Source organism: Callospermophilus lateralis, chromosome 1 (assembly GCF_048772815.1).
Source record: "Callospermophilus lateralis isolate mCalLat2 chromosome 1, mCalLat2.hap1, whole genome shotgun sequence".
Taxonomy (NCBI): Eukaryota; Metazoa; Chordata; class Mammalia; order Rodentia; family Sciuridae; genus Callospermophilus; species Callospermophilus lateralis.
The window spans coordinates 13,232,765-13,253,851 of NC_135305.1; the positions used below are offsets into that span (position 1 = coordinate 13,232,765).

At 39.0% G+C, this 21,087-nt stretch overlaps 1 pseudogene; it reads left to right on the forward strand.

Moving 5' to 3' along the window:
• The first annotated feature begins 2,603 nt into the window (after positions 1–2,603).
• On the forward strand, positions 2,604–4,350 carry LOC143397083 (cationic trypsin-3-like; annotated as a pseudogene).
• The last annotated feature ends 16,737 nt before the right edge of the window (positions 4,351–21,087 follow it).

The window sequence follows — 21,087 nt, forward strand, 5'->3', positions numbered from 1 at the left end:
CACACACACACACACACACACACACACATACATACATACAAGAGCCAATGTCAATTAAACACCAAGTGTGCAGGGTTCCAGATTTTCCTCAGAACAAATATTCACACTTGAGACAACCAAGAACCTAAGATTTTGTCTGGGAATGCAGAAACCCCTAGCTCTGCCCTATGACCTATGATCTCACTCACAGTTTTTTTCCTGTTGTGAGCAACAGTTCCCTCCAGGTAGGTCTGTGACTTCTTTCCTATAAACTTCTAAAAAAATGGGAAAATGTTGAAGTTTAAATTTTGTGCTGAGTCACCTTCCATAGATCACAGAATCTAATATAAATTTAGATTTTTGAGTTTCCAGTGAAATCACTTTCCTGGTACTGTGGCCATAGTGGCAATGACAACCCTGTAGGCACAAATACCTGTGGATGAAAAATCTTCATTTGATTCTACAATCCAAATTCAGTGAGCAATCATGAAGATCTTCATCTTCCTTACTCTCCTGGGAGACGCTGGGGAGTATTTTTAATGATCAGTCAGCAGGTGTCAATCCTCTGTGGAAGTTTGCATGGTATACCCGGGAAACAGTGACAAACATTGAATATGGGCTCTATACCCAAGAAGCTTAAAATGGCAAAACAGGGTCTACTAACAAAGTTTGAGAAAACTTCAGCTCACTTGTGTAAGGAAGATCATGGTGACCAGGAGTCATTCCAAATAGAAGGCATAGAGACATATTTGTTCTAAAATCCTGGGTAAGTTGTATGATAAGAGAAAAGGAAAAGATCATCTACATGACAGAAGTTCTTTCTTTGACCTAAGAATTTGAGTTAGTAATTGAAATTATTTTGTGTTCTTTGAAGGCACTTTGAACACCTTAACACAAAGGGCTATTTACCAAGGGTCTTAAAATATCAAAAACACTGTTTTTCAAGGACAAAAATCATTGGCTTGTTTTTGTGATGACTTTACTAATGATATTTCTCTTACAAACTCACAGGTCATTAAATCTTAGAGACTCAGAGAAATGACAATTTCTATTTCCATACTAGTAATTTTTATAGTATTATAATATAATAATTCTTTTTTTATTGGTTGTTCAAAACATTACAAAGCTCATGACATATCATCTTCCATACATTTGATTCAAGTGGGTTATGAACTCCCATTTTTACCCCAAATACAAGTTGCAGAATCACATCGGTTACACATCCACATTTTTACATAATAGCATATTAATGACTATTGTATTAGGTAATATAATAATTCATTTAACCAAATTGGACAGGTAAAAATTTAATACATCTGCTTAAATGCCTGATTTCCCCCATTAATTATTTTAAAATTTGGGAAAACAGTGCTCATATAATACAATCAGCAAATTTTGAAGCTGTAAGAAATCTTGACACATCAATAGACCATACTTCACAATGCCAAATGCACCCAAAACAATGTAGGGAAGATAATTAGTATAAGTTTATAAAGGTTGAACAGGGAAATCTTTTGAACTGAAAATGATTTAAACAAAAATTTTTACTAGAACCAATGAAAGAAACTGGTAAAAATAAAAGCAGAAAACACACATTTTCTGCTAATCCAGAATATTCTCCAGGGGTTCCAAAAGACTTCCTTTCTGTTACCATTTGAGGACAGCAGCCCTGCACCGCCAACACCATATGCCATCACATGCACATAGCAGCAGGATTATTGAAAAGCTTTCAACATATTTCATGTCTGCAGAGCAGGGTGATGTGCTAAAATGACCTTCTTTTTATATCCTCAGCATTGGTCATAAGGCATTTATGGTATAGAGAGTCTCCAACCTTTGTATGTTTGAGGTTTTGTTTGAGTTTGTACATATATGCACATGTATTTGTGTGAACGAATGGTACATATGTAAGAACACAGTATATTGATCAAATTTAAAGTGTTTTTCAAAAATTTGGATGTTTCTTAATAGTGATAGAAGGCAGGTATATGTTAAAGGTATGGAATAATAGTTTTTCAAAAATATTTAAAATTGCTCTTTCCTGCTTATACGAGATTTAGTAATCTCTTTTTTCAGGCATTTGCAAAATTGTCAAGGATGAGTAGGGATTCTAATGTGGATCTATTTAACAGAGAATTCCCAACTTTTCCTTGTCAGTTGCTTTCCCCACTGATGATAATGATGACAAGATCACTGGGGGCTACACTTGTGAGAAGAATTCCCTGCCCTCCCAGGTGTTGCTGAACCTTGTCTACCACACCCAGTGGGAGGTGTCTGCAGCTCACTTCTACAGTCCACAAGTGACCCTCATTCATAGTCTTGTAAGTACCAATCAATCTCTCTTTTCATCTCCAGTTGCTTTATAGGTTCATTTGCTTCACATTCCTATTTACTGTTCTCACAAGGTGGTGTGCTGTGAGTCTCTAATAGCACCGATTCCTAGGAAATTCTCTAATCTGCACCATGTTTGGGAGCAGAAATGCTTCCCTAACTGTACAACTACCTGTGTGACAGCATGCTGGAAGAGAATAGAGTTTATGCTTATGTTAATAATTGGGGCCTGGGGGAAGGGAGAAAACTTCAGGTTGGAAACTTAGAAAACTTTCCACCTTAGCTTCTGATGAATGAAGGTGCATCGGGGAGAACATGACACTCATGTCATTGAGGAAGATGAGCAATTCATTGATGCAGCCAAGTTCATCCTATACTCCAACTTGATGAAGTAAACTTGGATATTGACATCATGCTGATTAAAATGAACTCACCCACCACCATCAGCTCTTGAGTGTCCACTGTGTTTGCCAAGATCCTTTTTCTGCTGAGACTCAGTGTCTCGTGTCCAGCTGGGAAAACACCCCGAGCTTTGGAAGTGTTACCAGGAACAAAAGTAACAGGTTTGAGCACAGTGGAAGTAAAAGGCACATTGAGGGTTAATCAATATTTTCATTCAAGTATTACAGTGTTAGAAAATATTAACTGAAGTGAGGAAGATTCCTTTACTGAGACCATGAAGGATTCACAAAAATTTTTTTTTTAAATGAGCTTATTATAAAGAGTCAGGTCATAGAACTGAAGGGTGATTGATGTGCAAAGATCCAGAAACAGGAAGTTAAGGAACATAGGCTAAATGGTTCTGTGCTGCCTGAAGTATACACCTGCTTGAGAGATCATCTCTGCACTTGAGATCTGTGGTCACTAATGCTGATATCTGAGAAAGAAGGGCTCTTTCATTTTTCAGTTGGGAAATTTTCTGGATAAAAATCTCACCCAAATTTGAACTCATTGCAAAATCGAATGAAAGAGCAGGAGACAGAACGTGTCAAAGAAATTTACACGATTGCTGTGGGTAATAATTTTCTTCCATTTCATCTTTGCACAGCAGGCCAATAACCTTCCCTTCTGCAGTTTCTGGATGCCCCTGTGCTCTCTGTCACTGCTTGCCATGATGCCTACCCAGGCAGGATCACTAGCAACGTGGCTTGGGCTTCCTGGAGGATGGAAAGGTCTCTTGCCAGGTAAGGTTTTTACTCCTCCTCCATCCAGATTGGTCTCTCTTCTCCACCATATTTCTCTTTCTGTGGAACACAAAGAACTGTAAAACTGTCCATTCAATCGATCATGATGTATGAAAAAAGCTTTGAGATAGGTTACACATTTTCTGTTTGTGATAAGGAAGGTTAGTGTTCAGGGTAAACAGATAGACCACAGAAGGTATCTGATGTACTTATGCACTCTCCTGAGAAGGGCATCGTGCAGTGTGACCTGTGAGAGGAGCAGAGCTGCTGGGAGGGCAGCGTTCCCAGTGTCCTGCAGTCCCTGGGACACATGCCCTTCGTTGTGTGAGGCTAGAAAAGGGAAAACTCTGGAATTTTTTGTGTCTCTAGTCCTCAATGCTCTTGTCCCAAGGGGTCCACTAGGAAATAGGAGGGGCAGTAAGAAGGAGGAAGAACAATAGGGATATAGAAAGAAGAATGAGGGTGGGGTTTCCAGGGGGAGAGAAGGTGCTTTGTGGAGGATCAGTAGCCCCTAGAATAGCCCCTGTAACGTGGAGGATTATCCAGGAACCCATTCTCCCATGGGTACATAACCCATGCTCTCACTGTTTCTCCTTCCACCCCAGGGTGACTCTGGTGGCCCCATGGTCTGCAGTGGCAAACTCCAGGGTGTTGTGTCCTGGGCTTTGGCTGTGCTCTGAAGGGCAAACCCGGTGTCTACACCAAGGTCTGCAACTACATGAATTGGATTCAGCAGACAATTGCAGTCCTGCTATCAACTTTACCTTCCTTCAACACTCCAAATCCTTCTTCAAATAAAAATATTTTGTTGTGCATCACATCTTTCCAAGAATTTTCTTTGCTTGGAGTTGATTAACTTTCTCTTAAAATATGTTGCTAGGTAGGAAAGTGGACATAGAGCTGAACTATGGTATAGAGAGAATTTGAAGGTTGTTTAGTCATTCAACAATAATCAATATAACCTATCAAATATAAACTTATTGATTGCCAACTGTAAAGCATATTCTATGTTCAACATTGATGTATATAAAGGCAAATAAATTCATTATTACCACCACATTTATCACAAATAGAAACTTTATTAATATACCAGCTACATTTTATAATAATTTTGCCTTAGGACACATTTGGTCATGTATTGTTTATGATAGATCATGTGTTCATAAATCTAACAATAGATAATGACACTAGATTACAAAGAATAAAAATCAGTTGCCAAGAGGAAAGTAATGCAGGAGGCATCACAATACCAAACTAAAAATTATTCTACAGAGTTATAGTAATAAAAACAATATGGTATTAGCACCAAAACAGAATTGAAGACCAATCGAACAGAATAAAGGACACGAAGATATACCCACATAAATACAGTCATCTCATACTAGACGAAGGCACCATAAACATACATTGGAGAAAAGATAGCCTCTTCAACAAATAGGGCTGAAAACTGGAAATCCACATGTAGTAGATTAAAATTAAACCCCTATCTCTCACCATGCACAAAACACAACCCAAAGTGGCTCAAGGCGTTAGACCAGAGACCCTGTACACACTGGAAGAAAAAGTAGGTCCAACTCTCCACCATATGGTCTCAGGAACAGACTTCCTCAATAAGATTCCTAAAGCACAAGATAAAATAAAGAGTCAATAAATGGGATGACATCACACTATAAAGTTTCTTCACAGCAGAGGAAAAAATAAAGAACGTGAACAGAGAATCTATATAATGGGAGAAAATCTTTACCACTTCCACCTGAGATAGAACATTAATCTCCAGGATATAAAAAGAACACACATAAAAAAAACTTAATACCCAAAAATTAAAACAAAAAAACCAAAAAACCCCAAACAAATAACCCAATCAAGAAATAGGTAAGGAACTGAACAGGCACTTCACAGAAGAAGAAATGTGAATCGTAAACAAACCTATAAAAAATGTTCAACAGGGGGCTGGGGATATGGCTCAAGCGGTAGCACGCTCGCCTGGCATGCGTGCGGCCCTGGTTTGATCCTCAGCCCCACATACAAACAAACATGTTGTGTCCACTGAGAACTGAAAAATAAATATTAAAACACACACACACACACACACACACACACACACACACACTCTCTCTCTCTCTCTCTCTCTCTCTCTCTCTTTAAAATAAATGTTCAACATCTCTAATGGTTAGAGAAATGCAAATTAAAAGTGCACTGGGATTCCATCTCACTCCAGTGAGTATGACAATTATCAAGAATAAAAGTAACAATAAATGTTGACAAGGATGTGGGGGGAAAGGTTCACTCATACACTGCTGGTGGGACTACAAATTGGTGCAACTACTCTGTAAAGCAGTATGGAGACCTTAGAAAATGGAATCACCATTTAACCCAGTATCCCACTCCTCAGTTTATACTCAAAGTACTTAAAATCAGCATACTACAGTGACACAGCTACATCAATATTTATAGCACCTTAATTCACAATAGCCAAGATATGGAACCAACCTAGATGTGCTTCAACAGATGAATGGATAAAGAAAATGTGGTGAGTGTGTGTGTGCATGTGTGTGTGTGTGTGCATGTGCGTGCATGTGTGTGTGTATGCACAATGGAATATTACTCAGCTATAAAGAAGAACAAAATTATGGCTTTTGCTGGTAAATGGGTAGAACTGGAGACTATCATGCTGAGTCAAATAAATGAGTTGCAAAAGCCATAGGTTGAGTATACTCTCTAATATGTGGATGCTAACCCATAACAAGGGAGGGTAGGGAAAGGAAGTGGATTAGACAAAGGGGAATAAAGGAAAAATAGGGGAGATGGGAATAGGGGACAGTAGAATGAGTCAGATGTAACTTTTCTATGTTCATATATGAATACATGACCAGTGTAACTCCATATCACGTTATCCTCAAGAATGAGTTCAAAATTGCAATGGGTAGCACCCCATGTATGTATAATATGTCCAAATACACCCTACTGACATGTATATCTAAAACACAAATAAAGAACTCAGCCGCCAAAATCATTGAAATAGTCCATGTAAAGCTACAATGAAGCCCCTGCTGACCTTATTCCCAATACAGTTATACTTCTGTGACAGGTATTTCTCTTCCTTTCATTCAGAAAGTTCTGGATTTAGATTTTCTTTTTGACTGAATATAAACTTTGAATCCAGATCCCTTCACACTGATCCCAAGTCCTTTTAATTTTTAGTCAGGTTATGCCTAAATTTCTGATCTGGCCTCAATATTGTAATTCTCTTGAGTCTGTCTGTCTAATGAATGATATTACAGGCCTGTCCATCAGAAAAAACGATATTACGTCACAATTTTCCAGAATTTGGTATCAAAAGCTTGGTCCGAGTCCCAGATGCTGATGCAGTTTTGAAGGCAAGGTTTTGAGACAAAGGAAAAAGAAATCTTATTGTTTTGCAAAAAGAATACACAGTGGACTCCTATCTCAGAAGAAGTGATTCTAATCTCCAGGGGGAAAGTGGGCTTTTCTTTTCTTTCTTTCTTGTTTTTTTTTTTTCTTTTCTTGTACCAGGGATTGAATTTAGTGGCACTTGACAAGCCACATCCCCAGCCCTATTTTGTATTTTATTTAGAGACGGGATCTCACTGAGTTGCTTAGGGCCTAACTTTTGCTGAGGCTGGCTTTGAACATGGGATCCTCCTGCCTCAGCCTCCTGAACACTGAGATTACAGACCTGCAGCACCGCATCCAGTGGGGAGCTGGGCTTTTAAGAGAGGACACAAAGTCTACACTCCTGCTGTGCCTCTTTGAGCATCATAATTCATTGGTAGACTTAAGAAATAGTGGCTTCTTAGTTTCAAAGTATTTGTTCCTGTGGTCGATGAGTCAAGGGAAAGATAACTCAGTTTTATAGGAAGAAGGGTAATTTTATTTTCCCCTGGTTAGAGAAGGGTAGAGGGAAAAGAAGAAATAAAAAAGTCAGTTTTAAAATAAGCTGCCGGGGTAGCGCAGCATGGGTTATATCCAAAGCCTGAAGTTGACCCCTGTTGCACATTCACCTACAAATAGGTTCTAGTTCTTCAATATCTTTCTGGAAGATTATTGCTACCGCAGGCATGTAGCAATATGCTGGAGACCCCCAAGTCCCCCCCAAGTTCAGTTTAGGTACTAATTAGAACTAGAGGCCAAAGACTGTGGATACATTTGCAGAAAATAGAGGCATTACCCTGCCGTTCCAAAGGTCTAGGCCCTCGAGATGTGATCTGTGCCCTTCAGCCTCCCTAAGAGGGCACCCCACACACTCTGCCTTAGTTCCCCTCCATCTGTCCCCTCTAATCTTCATCTCCCGTGGATCATCCAGAGAAGGTTTGCAGTGAAAGCCCCTACACAGGATTCCCGTGCAGCTCTGTTATGAGACTGTTGGAAAGATGCACTGGGCTCTGAGCACAGGCACAGTGGAGTAGACGGAGCAGGACTGAATGAGGGAAATGCAGCCTCAGAGACAGGTGGAGACCTGGGTCTCAGCTCAGGCTGTGGTAACCACACCAGTCAGGTACCTTACCCAGCACACACAGAGCCTGGTGAGGAACAGCCAAGCCACCAGCAGGCCTGATGTCTGGGGAGCGCTGGCCTCTTGGTTTGCTATGTACCAACTGCCTGCTGTCATTGTGTCCCCGCTGTGGCCAAGAGGGAGAGCTCTAGTCTCTTTCTCCTCTTATAAGTCCATGAATCCCCTCCTGGTGGCTCCATCCTCTGGATCTCACCTAAACCTCTCCAAGGCTCCCCCTTCTGACAAAATTTCATGAGAGATTAAGGCTTCAACATAAGGACTTCAGGGGGACAGCTGTACAGTCTGTACTTGGCATTTCAGGAAAGGGGACTACAGGAAGAGACCTGTGCTCATGACCCACACTCTAGCCTTTCGTAACTCTGGATGATGTAGTGGGAAATAAAATCCCTGTGTTCTTAATATGGCCTACACCTGTCTTTAGGCTGAAGGGAAATATCCTCAGTTGCATTCAAGGCTTTTGAGTACTTGTTCATAAGTAAACTTTTATGTTTTTACCTTCTTAGTTTTCCCTGAATTATGTTTATCATTATGTGTGTTCTAAACTGATCGTTAACAAAACTTTTATCTAAACAAGTCTCTTTAGATCTAAAGCAATTAAACATTGTCTCAGGAACAAGTGAGTTTGGAATCTCCCTTTATCTCCCATCTCTACACCTGTTCACGTTTACTCTCCTTATGCCTTAGGTGACAAGAGAATTGATGTTCCTTAAAGAGGAGACATCGGGCAAGTCCACAGAAAAGTGCAGCAAGGGCAGACAGATCTTGATGCCATCCAGTAGCCCCTTTTCAATACGTCTTCCTGTCATTTTTAATCTCTCATTTAAAATCTATCTTCAAATTTATAAATTTATATTAAAGTGTAAGTTTTTTTTACAATCTTTTTCATGACAACTTATCCCTTAGAGCCTACTCAAATATACATATGTGCAAAAGTGTGTAAAATCATACCTGACTCTGAGAAGGAATGGAGTTGCGAGAGTGCCCAGGTCATAATGTCTTTAAAAATGAACAAATGGAAACCTAGGAGTTGGAGTGATTCAAGGATGGTTCCATTAAAAAGTGTCATCACCTTATTTCTGCCTCTGTCCTCTGCTTTCCTTACTGTCACCTTTAGCCTAAGTTTAAAACAGTAGGATCACAAATGGCTCTCTGGTCTACACTCTCTCTTGTCTATAAATCAATGGAAATGGATAAAGTTTTCCTCAGAACATTTATGTTAATGCTAATTTTCCCCAAGAAGCCCTCAGTAAACATTTTATAGTTGCTTCTTCATTGAAAGCAGTCACTACTTGCCGTTAACCAGTAAGTAAATGAAAGTATGCTAACTCTTTTTACTACTAAGTTACATGACATAGCATAATTTTTTTTAAAAAAGTGTACTTTTAATTCTGAGCCTAACCCACTCCATACTTTCATCCCTTGTGAACTGTGAGGAACTGTCCCAGGACTCTGCATGGACTCCAAATCTGTAGTTACTTGGGTCCTTCTTATGAAAGAGGGCAGTATTTGCACATCCTCTGGTAAAACTGAAATACTTTCTAAATTACTTATGTACCCAATACAATGGAAATACATGCCTCAGTACACAGACAACATGCAGACAAATTCTTTGCCAAGATATAATATAAATGGCCTACATTTTAATTCCAAATAGAGGGTTTTTTAAATCCCATCTGAAGCCTTGTAATCTCAATCTTTACTATTCACATTCCCATCAGCATTCTGTCCTGAGATACTACCAGATGCCCATTAACCTCTACTTAGAACTTTTAAGGTTTCTCAAGCTTGCATTTCCAAATTTTCAAACCTACCTCATGCCAGTTCCAAAGGCTTTGGAACCCCTGGTCAGATTACTCACAGTAATGAGCCTACTTCTGGGTACCAATTTCCTTGTTAGTCAGCTTTTGTCTCTGTGATCAAAATATCTGACAAGAATTACTTAAAGAAGGGAAAGTTTAATCTGGTTCACAGTTTCAGAAGTCTCATTTCATGGTATTGTGACTCCATTGCCCTGGAGCAAGGTGAGGCAAAATGTCATGGTGCAAGAGCATGGCCAATGAAAGTCACTCAGCTCATGGCTGCTGAGAAGCACAGAAAGAGAGAGAGAAGGAAAGTCCAGAGACAAAATAACAAATTCCCCAAAGGCACAACCCTACTGACCTACTTCCTCCAACCATTTCCAGCTTCCAACAATTACCATCACCCTTTTGAATTATTAATTTATAAAATGGATTAGTCCACTGAAATGGTCACAGTTCTCACAATCCAATATTTTTTACTAACCCTAACCCTGACCTCTCTAAGAATTTGAGTTAATAAATAAATTAATCTGTGCTACGTGAAGGGGCTTTAGACATCAAAGCCTGAAGGTCCTGAATACTAAAAGACTAAAAGACTGTTGTTTCAGTCAGATTTTCTGTTGCTATGACCACAAACATGACAAAAATAATGCAGAGGAGGATAAGTTTGAAGCTCACGGTTTCAGAGGTCTCAGTCTGTAGATGTCCAAAACTCCATTGTGCTGTGCCAAAAGTGAGGCAGAATATCATGGCAGAAGGGCATGGTGGAGGAAAGTAGCTCAGGACAAGACAAAAGGAAGTGGAGAGAGAGTTCTACTCACTAAGAACAAAATACAAACCCCAAAGCCACACCCTCAGTGCCCTGTCTCCTCAAGGCACCCCCTACATGCCTATGGTTATAATACAGTTAATCTATATCAGTGGATTAATTCATCAATTGGGTTACAACTCTCATAATTCAATCATTTCATCTCTAAACATTCTTGCATTATCCCACATATGGACTTTTGGGGAACGCCACATATCCAAAACATAATATTTCACCCCTGGCCCCCCATAACTCATATTCACCTCACAATGCAAAATAAATTCAGTCCATTTTCAAGAGGCCCTATAGTCTTATGCAGTTCCAGAATCACCCTAAAGTCCAAGTCCAAAGTCTCCTGAGACTCAAGATAAATTCTTGGCATAAGCCTTTGTAAAAATCAAAAGCAAGTTACATATATCCAATATATAATAGTAAAAAGTAAACATTTTCACTCCACAAGGGATAAGTAGGGGTATAGAAAGAAGAGATGGGACCAAAGCAAGACCAAAATCAAGCTAGGCAAAGAAGTCCTGTAGCTCCACATCCAGGATCAGGGACAAATGACACCATGATGTTCTCTCCAAAGGTCTTGCATAGCTCCTCCCCTTTGGTCCGACTGGTTGCAGCCCACATGGAATCTCTCTTGGCTTTTCTCTGCTCAATGCTTCAGCTTTCCTCAGCAGACATTCCCCAGTACTATCATCCATTAATTTGTCGGGTGTCACTATAGTTTTGGCTTCCTTCTCACTTCTTTGTTTATCACCCTCTCAGGGACAGCCTGATGGGACTCCAACCCTGCTACACTTTGCCTGGCCTCCAGAACTTCCATTGACATCTCAGTGAAAGCCTCCATGACCCCTAACTCCAGCATCTTTCATTCCTGCAGAACAAGAACTACATGGCTGCTACCAAGGTCTGCCACCATCTTGAGCAGTAGCCAAGCCTCCTGGGACCATGGCTGCAGCAGCCTCTGAGTGCCTGGGTGTCTGAGCATGGTGAAAGAACTTCCTAGTGCCCTTGCCCTGTATAAGCAGGTTACACTCATGGTCCTTTCTCAAATAATTTTTTTTTAAAGAGAGAGGGAGAGAGAGAGAGAGAGAATTTTAATATTTATTTTTTAGTTATCGGCGGACACAACATCTTTGTTTGTATGTGGTGCTGAGGATCGAACCCGGGCCGCACGCACGCCAGGCGAGCGCGCTACCGCTTGAGCCACATCCCCAGCCTCTCTCAAATAAATTTTTACTTTCACATCACTAATACTGAGAAGTGTGTGGTCTTGCCAATTTCTGAGATGTCTTCCATCCATCTTTCCTATTGTTTCTGGGTAAAGTTCAATGTAGTCCTTTACTGGCAATCATCTCTTTAATAAGCAAATCTTCCTTTGTCCCTGTTCTACTCAGAGTTTTGTGGACACACTGTTAGCTTTTCAAATTTTTCTGAACTGATTTATGCTCCTAATTATCACAGTAAATTTGTCTAAAAGCTGCCAGTAATATCTATGCCGCTGCCTTGAAATTTCTTCTGCCAGTTTAATTAGTCAGCCCATTGCCTTTAAATTCAGTTTCACAGAAAGTCTCAGGACATGGGCAAAATGTAGACAATGTATTTGCCAGAACATAACATGAATGGCCTCTGGTCCAATTTCCAATAGAGCGCTACTTCCCCTCTGAAACCTTGTGAGCCCAATCTTTACTGTGCAGAGTCATATTGTATTCTGGTCTTCTGAGCTCCAATTACAATCACTCATTAAGCAACAATTACAACATTCTAAACTTTGCATCAAAATTTCCAAAATTCCTCCCATAAACTCCAAAAAGTTCCAACAGCTTCAGACTGTTGACAGGGTCAGGTTCGTCACAACAACCCCACTTCTGCAGTAATGAATTCTGTTTCAGTCAACTTTTCTATTACTGTGAACAAAAGAACTGATAAGAATAATGTAGAAGAGGAAAGTTTATTTGGGTGGACTCAGTCCATAGATGGTGGACTCTATTGCTCTCATGTCAAATGTATCAGAATATCATGTAAGAAGGGCATGGTGGAGGAAAGTAGCTCAGAGTAGTTCATGATGTGGCAATAAGGAAGCAGAAAGAGAGCTCTGCTCACCAGGAATAAAATAAAAACCCAAAGCAGGCCCACAGCGACCCACCTCTTTTAGTCACATCCTACCTGCCTACAGTTACCACCCAGTTAATCCATATCAATGGATTAATCCACTGAGTAGGTTACAGCTCTCATATTCCAATCACGTTATTTCTGTGTGTTCTTGCTATATCTCATATTTGAGCTTTTGGAGACCACCACATATCAAGGTCATAAGAGATGGTTATTTACCAAGTGGCCTTAACTGGCGAAGATAATTTTTCTTTTTTTTTCTCAAGGACCAAATCCATTGACTTGCTTCTGTAACAACTTTCCTAATGAAGTCTCTTTGGTACAAAAATCACACATTATTAAATCATGGAATGATTCTAGTAATTTTATGCTAGTAAATTTAATATTAAACTTTTTAAAATTGGGCATACATAAGGTTTTACATCTATCTAAATGTCTGGAAATTTTCTTCCTAAAATCATATATTGGGAAAACATATATTGGAAAACAGGGCTCATAGTGTATGGTCACCTACTTTTTGAGATGCAAGAAATCTTGAGAATTCAGTGGATAATATTTCACAATGATGAATACACTCAAAAGGTTGAAAAGAAAATTGATATAAATTTAAAGTTTGAAACAGGAAAATATTATTATGGACTGAAATTATTTAATCAGAATTTAGACTAGAAGCATTGAAAGAAATTGGTAGAACAAAAGTATGAAACAGAAAACTCCAAGCCAAAATACTTTCCAGTGGCTTCCCAGAGTTTCTTGGTGTTACCTTATGAAGACTCTAGTGGTGCGACACCAATACCACATACCACAACAGCACATACCAGCAAGATTATTGAAAACTTCCAACCAATTTGCATGCCTGAGAGCAAGTTTATGGGTAAAAAAGATATTTTATATCCTCAGTATTGGTGGTCAAGCATTTGTTGTATGAAGAATCTAAATAAATCATTTTGTTCTGCACCACATACATTAAAGGATGGTGTTTTCTTGGTATTCAAGAACTTTATCTTGAACCTTGCTACTATTTTAAAGGTGGACAGAGCATTAGACTGTCGTATGAAAAGAATTTAAAAGGTTAGTTAGGGATTCATAAAACCTGGTGAATATAAATTCTCTGTTCACCAACTACATGGAAGACTGTATTCCCTTGAGAATATTAAGGTGGAAAATGTTAATCTTAACCACCATATTCTTTGCAAGATAATCAGTTTGTACTTTATTAACATATCAAAGTTTCTTATAAGATTTTGCTCTGATACACATTTACATTAGATCATGTATTTATAACATATAACAGTCGCCATTCTATAATGTGGAGGGTTAAAATTATTTTTCCTAAGTCACTGAAATGATTTATAGTAAAACTATATTAAAGCCCAGTGCATATCACTATTTCTGAGATAGACAGATGTTCTCTCTCCCTTTACTACTCAATTCATCTAAACTTTGCAAAAAGAGATACAGTAAAATACCTTCCAATGCAGAGAAGTTTACAGAAAATCGATGCATTGCCCTGAGGTCATAAAGGTCTTGGCCCTAGAGGTGTGATCTGAACTCTTGCTCTCCCTGATAGTGCACCCCTCCTCACACTCTACCTTAGCTCCTCTCTAGCTCTCTCCTCTAATCTTCATCTTCCCATGGATCATACAGAGAAGGTTTGCAGTAGAAACTCCTACCCAGTATTCCTTTGCAGATCTGGTATGGGACAACTGGTAAGACACAGTTCTGAGCACAGGCATTTTGTAATTCATGCAACAGAAGTAAATGGGGGAAACACAGCCTCAGAGACAGGTGAAGAAGCACAGTGTCAACTGTGGTTGCTGTGACAATACCAGAGCTGAGTGCCTTAAACAACACATATTTATTTCTCTTTCATTTCTGGAGGCTGGTTAAGTAATGGCCACCAAAGCACCAGCAGGCCTGGTGTTGGGGAGGACCGGCTTTCTCCTATCATTATGTCTCCAATCATTGTGTCCTAGAGGGCCATCTCTGTTCTCTTTCTCTTCTTAACAGTAGCCTCAATCAGTACCACCCTGAAAAACAAAATTGTACAAAGGGATCTTAACTCATAGATAGCTTTGCCACCAAAAGCCGGGTATGTGTCTTACCCATTATTTTAGTCAGCTTTTTCACTGCTGTGACCAAAAGACCTGACAAGAACAATTTTAGAGGAGGAAAAGTTTATTTGGGGGCTCACGGTTTCAGAGGTCTCAATCCATAGCAGGTTGGCTCCATTTCTCAGGTTCCAGGTGAGGCAGAGCATCAAGGCTGAAGAGTGTGGCAGAGGGAAGCAGCTCATATGATGATCAGGAAGCAGAAAGAAAAACAAGATATATAACCACCCCCAGATACAAAATATATAGCCCAAAGTCACACCTCCAATGACCCACCTCCTCCAGCCACACTCTACCTATCTTCAGTTACCATTCATTTAATCCCACCAGGGGATTTTTTTTGATCTCATAACCCAATCGTTATTCCTCTAAACCTTCTTACATTGTCTCATACATGAGCTTTTGGGGGACACCTCACATCCAAACCATAGCACCCATCTACCCTCAAACAGCCTTATTAGCTACAGAAACCAGGTGTGTCATTAGGGCCAGGATGCTCTTACCATGACTCTCCAAGGACAAACAACACAAAGGATACAGCTATGGAGGAGTCATCAAAACAACAAGTTCCCGAGACCCTTCAATTTGTTCTCGCCATGATTTGTGTTCTTCACCATTTCCCATGTAGGGGTTCTCCTCACAGCTACAACAACTCATCCTTAACAAAGAAAGCCAGGTCAACACTCTGTCGGCCAGTCCTGTGTCCCCATCTACTGGATAAAAAGGCCGAATAAAGTGTCTTTTCCTCTACTTGTGCCTTTATCTGGTTCTTCTGATGGAGGACAAAAGAGCCCACCTGGCTAAAAACACACTGGCCTCATCATTAGGCACCATCCAAAGGACTTTATTTAAACTTAATGATGGCCCCAAATTTCTATCCTGTGTTAGAACTCCTCAGAGGATGGGGTCAGTTAGGAATTTTACAGAGACACAACATGCAGTTCATAATAGATATCTCAGGAGGGGAGAGTATAGGATGATACATGTGGTCATGCCCCACTCTCTGTTTTTTGTTTTTAAACTCTGGATGACATTTAAGGTCAGAGTTCTGAGTTATTAATATGGCCTCATTACTGCCCTAAGGATGAGGTCAAAGTCCCTTAATCTTGCATTCAAGTCTCTCAAATATTTGGTCAAACTATCAATCTAACATTTTTCTCTTCTTTTTTCTAGCTGAATTACTTTTATGACTGTGTATGACCTGAACTGTTTTTATATGTAACTTTTGTCTGCCTATATAAATAGGTTCAGATCTACCTTAACTACACATCTCGGGATTCTCCTTAGAAATAAATGAGATCAAGATGCCCCTGTTCCCTGCCGTCACTACCACCAAGACACTCTTACTCACCTTACTCTGGTAAAGGGGAGGTTCAGAGCCCAGACAAGGGAAGTGAGGTGGATAAATGCTGAGACCTCTGGGCAGGCCAAGAAAGGTGCAGCAAGGCCAGACAAATCATTTGTTCTTGACAGCATTTGGTAGCACCTTGCAATACATCTCCTTGTCCTTTTCAGTCTCTTGTTTAATGACTAACTCTTCACAGTTTCTGAATTTCTGTTAGAACATAAATTATTTATGCACTTTCTCATAGTAACTAGGACTTTAGAAATTCACCTTATTCAAATGTACATATAAATACCCAAACTGCATAAACATGAGCATGACACTTAGAAGGCAGGCGGTTCAATGTTATTCACCTGAAAACATCTATAAAAATTTACAAAGGGAAGCCTAGGGGTAGGAGGGCTTCAAGGATGGCTGGATTCAGCAACTTAAAAGATGTCATCACTTTATTTCCATCTCTGCCTTCTGCTTTCATTGCTGTCAGCTTTAGCATTTATGCAACTAGGAAAAGGGACAGAGTTGTTCCCAGAAATTTTATTTGCAGTCCTCCTTCCTGGAAGTCCACAGAGGACACTTCACAGTGTCTCCTTAACTGAAAGCAGTCACTACACACTGCTGGACCAGTAATCAAATCAAATTATGCTGATTACTTTATAATTAAGCTATATGACAGAGCCCTAGAGTAAGGGGTAGAGTTCTCATTGTGCAAAAAGGATGACATTCTCTCTTCCCTTGGTAGCCATGAGGAGTTACTTCAAGGACTCCCCATGGACACGAAAATCTGCATATACTCAAGTCCTTTGCATAAACTGGGGAGGTATTTGCATATAACCTGTGAATGTTCTTCTATAAACTTTAAATTCTACCTACAGTAATTATGGTCCCTAATTCCACACCTAATAAGTAATGGAAACACTATGTGAACAGTTGTTTTTCATTTAAACTTAAAGATGGCCCATACGTGTAGCTATAAATATATTTCTAATGTATGATTGAATTCTAATGCCTTATTGCATAAGGAATAATGATAAGAAAGATAAATCTGTACCTATTCAGTACAGATACCATATTTTAAAAATATCTCTGATATGTGGCTTCTTGAATATGAGGTCCCCCCACAGACTTGAGGCACCAGCTTTTTAAATTTGGTTAACTAAATGATGATAGAACTGTTGCTAAGTGAAGGAGCAGATGTCAAGATGCAAAAGCAATTTTTATTAGAGTAATCATCTATGTTCATTAATGCTTTACATATCTAGCCCAGAAACAACCCAAACAGCCATTGATACAGGATTGACTAAATATATATGACATTACCTTCAGTGGAGAAAATGTAAGCATTCTCCTAATTTATCCAATAAGTAGTACTTGTCAAGTACTTTATTGAAGGTATGTGGTATTCCTGAGTCTGTTTTATGCACCAAGGATGTAGTAGTGAAACAAATATTGCAGCAAACCCTGCCCAATCAGATATATTCTGATTGGTAAATAGACAAAGAACAAATAGAATATAATGCTGATCTATGTGTGTTAGTTGTAAAGAAAAAGAAACTAGATAAAGGGTTGGGTGCTTGGAAAGCATGGACCTCCTTCTAATGTAAAACCAAAAAAGATTTATCAAGGCCCTATCAAAATGTACTTCTGTTTAAAACAGTCACTCTAAAGAATCAGAGGAGATCATTCATACGTGTAGCTATAAATATATTTCTAATGCATGATTGAATGAGATCCAGGGAAGCATGGCATCTCCACTGCAGATATAAGGACATGTAAAGAGGTAGCCATCTGAGGTAGCAGGTAACTGCATAGGGTCAAGCTTTATACTTGCTATGTCTAATTACAGTACAGATAATGGTAACTTGAGGAAGATAAACCGTAACTGTTAACCTCATGGTTATAACATTTATAACTTTTTAAAATGAAGTGCTATCTCTACTTAGAAGCTTAGCTACCTATGAAAATACATTTATTTTTTTCTTTTAGAGTATATCAGCTAGGAAAAACTTACTTTATTTCAACTGGGTACACTCCATAATCTAGTTGTTAGTTCTCCCATAATCAAGCAGTAACCTCAATATGTGCTCAAGAACAGTTTATCTAAGAAAATTTGCTTTAATAAGACAAGCTCAAGCCTTTATTCCCCTGGAAATCTTACATAACTCATTATTTAAATGGAAAATATGAGCTATTTATATTTATGGCAAATCACTAGTACTTTTTTTCTTTGCAGTACTTTGAATAGAACCCAGAAGTTTTCTAATACTGCTCTACATTTCCAACCCGTTTTTAAATTTCTTTCTTTTTTAATTTAGATTTTTATTGCATACTGGAAATTGAATCCAAGTTGTTCTATCATTGAGCTACATCTCCAGCCATTTTTAATTTTTATTTTGAGACAGGGTATCCCTAAATAGCTCAGGCAGACCTTAAATTTTCAATCCTCCTGCATCAGTCTCCCAACTCACTGGAATTTCAGATGTGCACACAAAGTAACTAGTATTTTAAATGGATTTTAAAATAAAAATATTTATTGTGTTAGTATTATTTTAGTCTTACTTTTAAAACTCAATTTAGAAAGTCAAACTCTTAAAAGGATACAAATTCCAAAGCCTTCAGTATTAGAGATAATCATTTGTTCCAAATATCCCAGTCACACACCATCTTTTTCAATCCTACATAGACTATGGTATTTCCAGATCCCAGTAGGGATTTAGAGTTTCAAAGATTCCTTTGTTTCTCCATTATTTTTATTCACAAGTTCAAACTTTTACAGAACAAGGCAACCGTGGTTTAGTCTTTTCACATTGAGGCACAAATTTCTTCACAAAAATAACCTGCTGCTATTTTATGACCTCTAATATGATACCCATCATCCATGGTGATTTGATATATACATATGCATTTATGATAAAGCTCACAGACGAAATCTTAATTAGTTATCGAAGCTTTATATGAAGGTTGCTATAAATCGAATATGTATAGAGTCTGACCCCAAATGTCAAGAATGTCTCAATTGAGAATCTCCTTCTTTGACTAAGTTGTCTTCAAAGCTACACAATTTAGAATGAAAATAAATCTCACCCAAACAATTAAAAAAAAAAAAAACAACAGCATCCAGAGTGATAATTTGCTTGAGTAGAAATAATATCTTGGCTGGAGATTTCAGATTTATTGTAGAGATGTGGAATCTGATAGTTGTGTCTAGTGAGAAGTTCCTTCTTGAAATTCAATTACTCTAGATACTTGTACCATGTCATTAATTCTTATAATTCCAGCTCCAAGGACCTATCCATGGATTTTCCAGAATTTGCTTTAGCCCTCAATTTGATAGAGCTCAGATTGTATCCCTTATTAGGTCTATGGCATCATAGTTGAGAACATGAATACTGAAATGAGTTTCCTGGCACTTGAAGCCTGGATTGACATAATAACTATCAGACTCTGCAAAAAACATTTGATTTCTCTAAGCCTCTCCCCACAGTCTCCTAAATGGTGAAAATTATAGCACAACAGTTACCCCCAACCTCAGATGGTTACCTCTTCATAGTGTTATCTGTGAGTGTAACAGGGGTCCCTTTCATGTAACAGGGGTCCGCTTTATGTTTGAATCTAAACCTTGTTGCTCAACCACTGGCAGCTTATTTTAAAAATGATTTTTTTCTTTCCTTTTCTCCTTCACTTCAGGGGAAAAGAGATGAACGTTTGTCCTGTGTTAAGCGGAGTTATCTGTCCTTCATTTTTTTTTTGCCCACCTGAACAAAGAAACTCCAGACCTGGAATGGGAAAAGTTGAATACTAATCCCGTCTACAGGTACAATTGGGAAGCCAGCCCTGCTTTCCCCTTGTTAAAGCCCTCCATCCCCCCTGGCAGTTACAATGCAGCCCCAGTGCCATGAGCCTATTGGCTTTCTCTTTGGCCAGCAAAGCAATAAAAGTTATTTTTCTTTTTTCTCAATGCCCTGTCCTGGGGGACAGGGACAGAGCTTTTGATACCATGAGGACTGAAAGAGTTGATGCATGGAAATGCCTGAGACATCGGAAACTCTCCATGCATTTCACATCAATCCTCGTCTAATAAGAGCTCCCCATTACCTTGGTAAAAGAGAGTCTGAAAGCACATTGCAGGGTTGGAATGCTGATCCTGTAAGGTGCTTGCTGGGTGGTGCTGGTTAAGTCTCCATACCTTTGTTCCTTTCCCACCAGAGGGAACAGTGGGGTTGACAATAGATACCTGTAGAAAGTTCCCCCTTATCCATGAGGAAAGCATTTCGAGTCTTCAGGGGATGCCTAAACCTGCAGATAGTACAAAATCCTATAGGTAATATTTTTCTATACCTATATATCTAAGATAAAGCTTAATTTAGTACCAAATCCTATATATGATTTTTTCTATACCTATATCTAAGAGCTTAATTTATGAATGAGGCATAGTGTACGTTTAACACTAATATCTATTAATAAAATAAAACAGATACAGCAATATAATATAATAAATTTTTTAAAATTTGTGAACTCTTATTTCTAGAATTTTCCTTTTAATGTTTTTTGGTCCCTGATTGAAACCAATCTTCACATCTGGGGGTAGCGCTGTATCTTGGACATACAGCAAGTTTCAGGTTTTTCCTTTTTTCTACCGTTTTTAATCTATCAAAATTTTCCTATTCTCAGGATAACATTTGTGGGGCCAGGTGCATGGAGTACTGCATACATGGCTTACGTTAAGGGCGCCTGAGTGGCAAACCACTCCACTCGTGCTAGGTGTGTGAGCAACAGGCCGCTTACCCCACAGACACAGCACCCTGAGCATGAGCCCACTCGATTGGTCGCCATAAGGACAGTTGGCCAGAAATTGTATTGGTGGCTGCCTATAATCTGCTT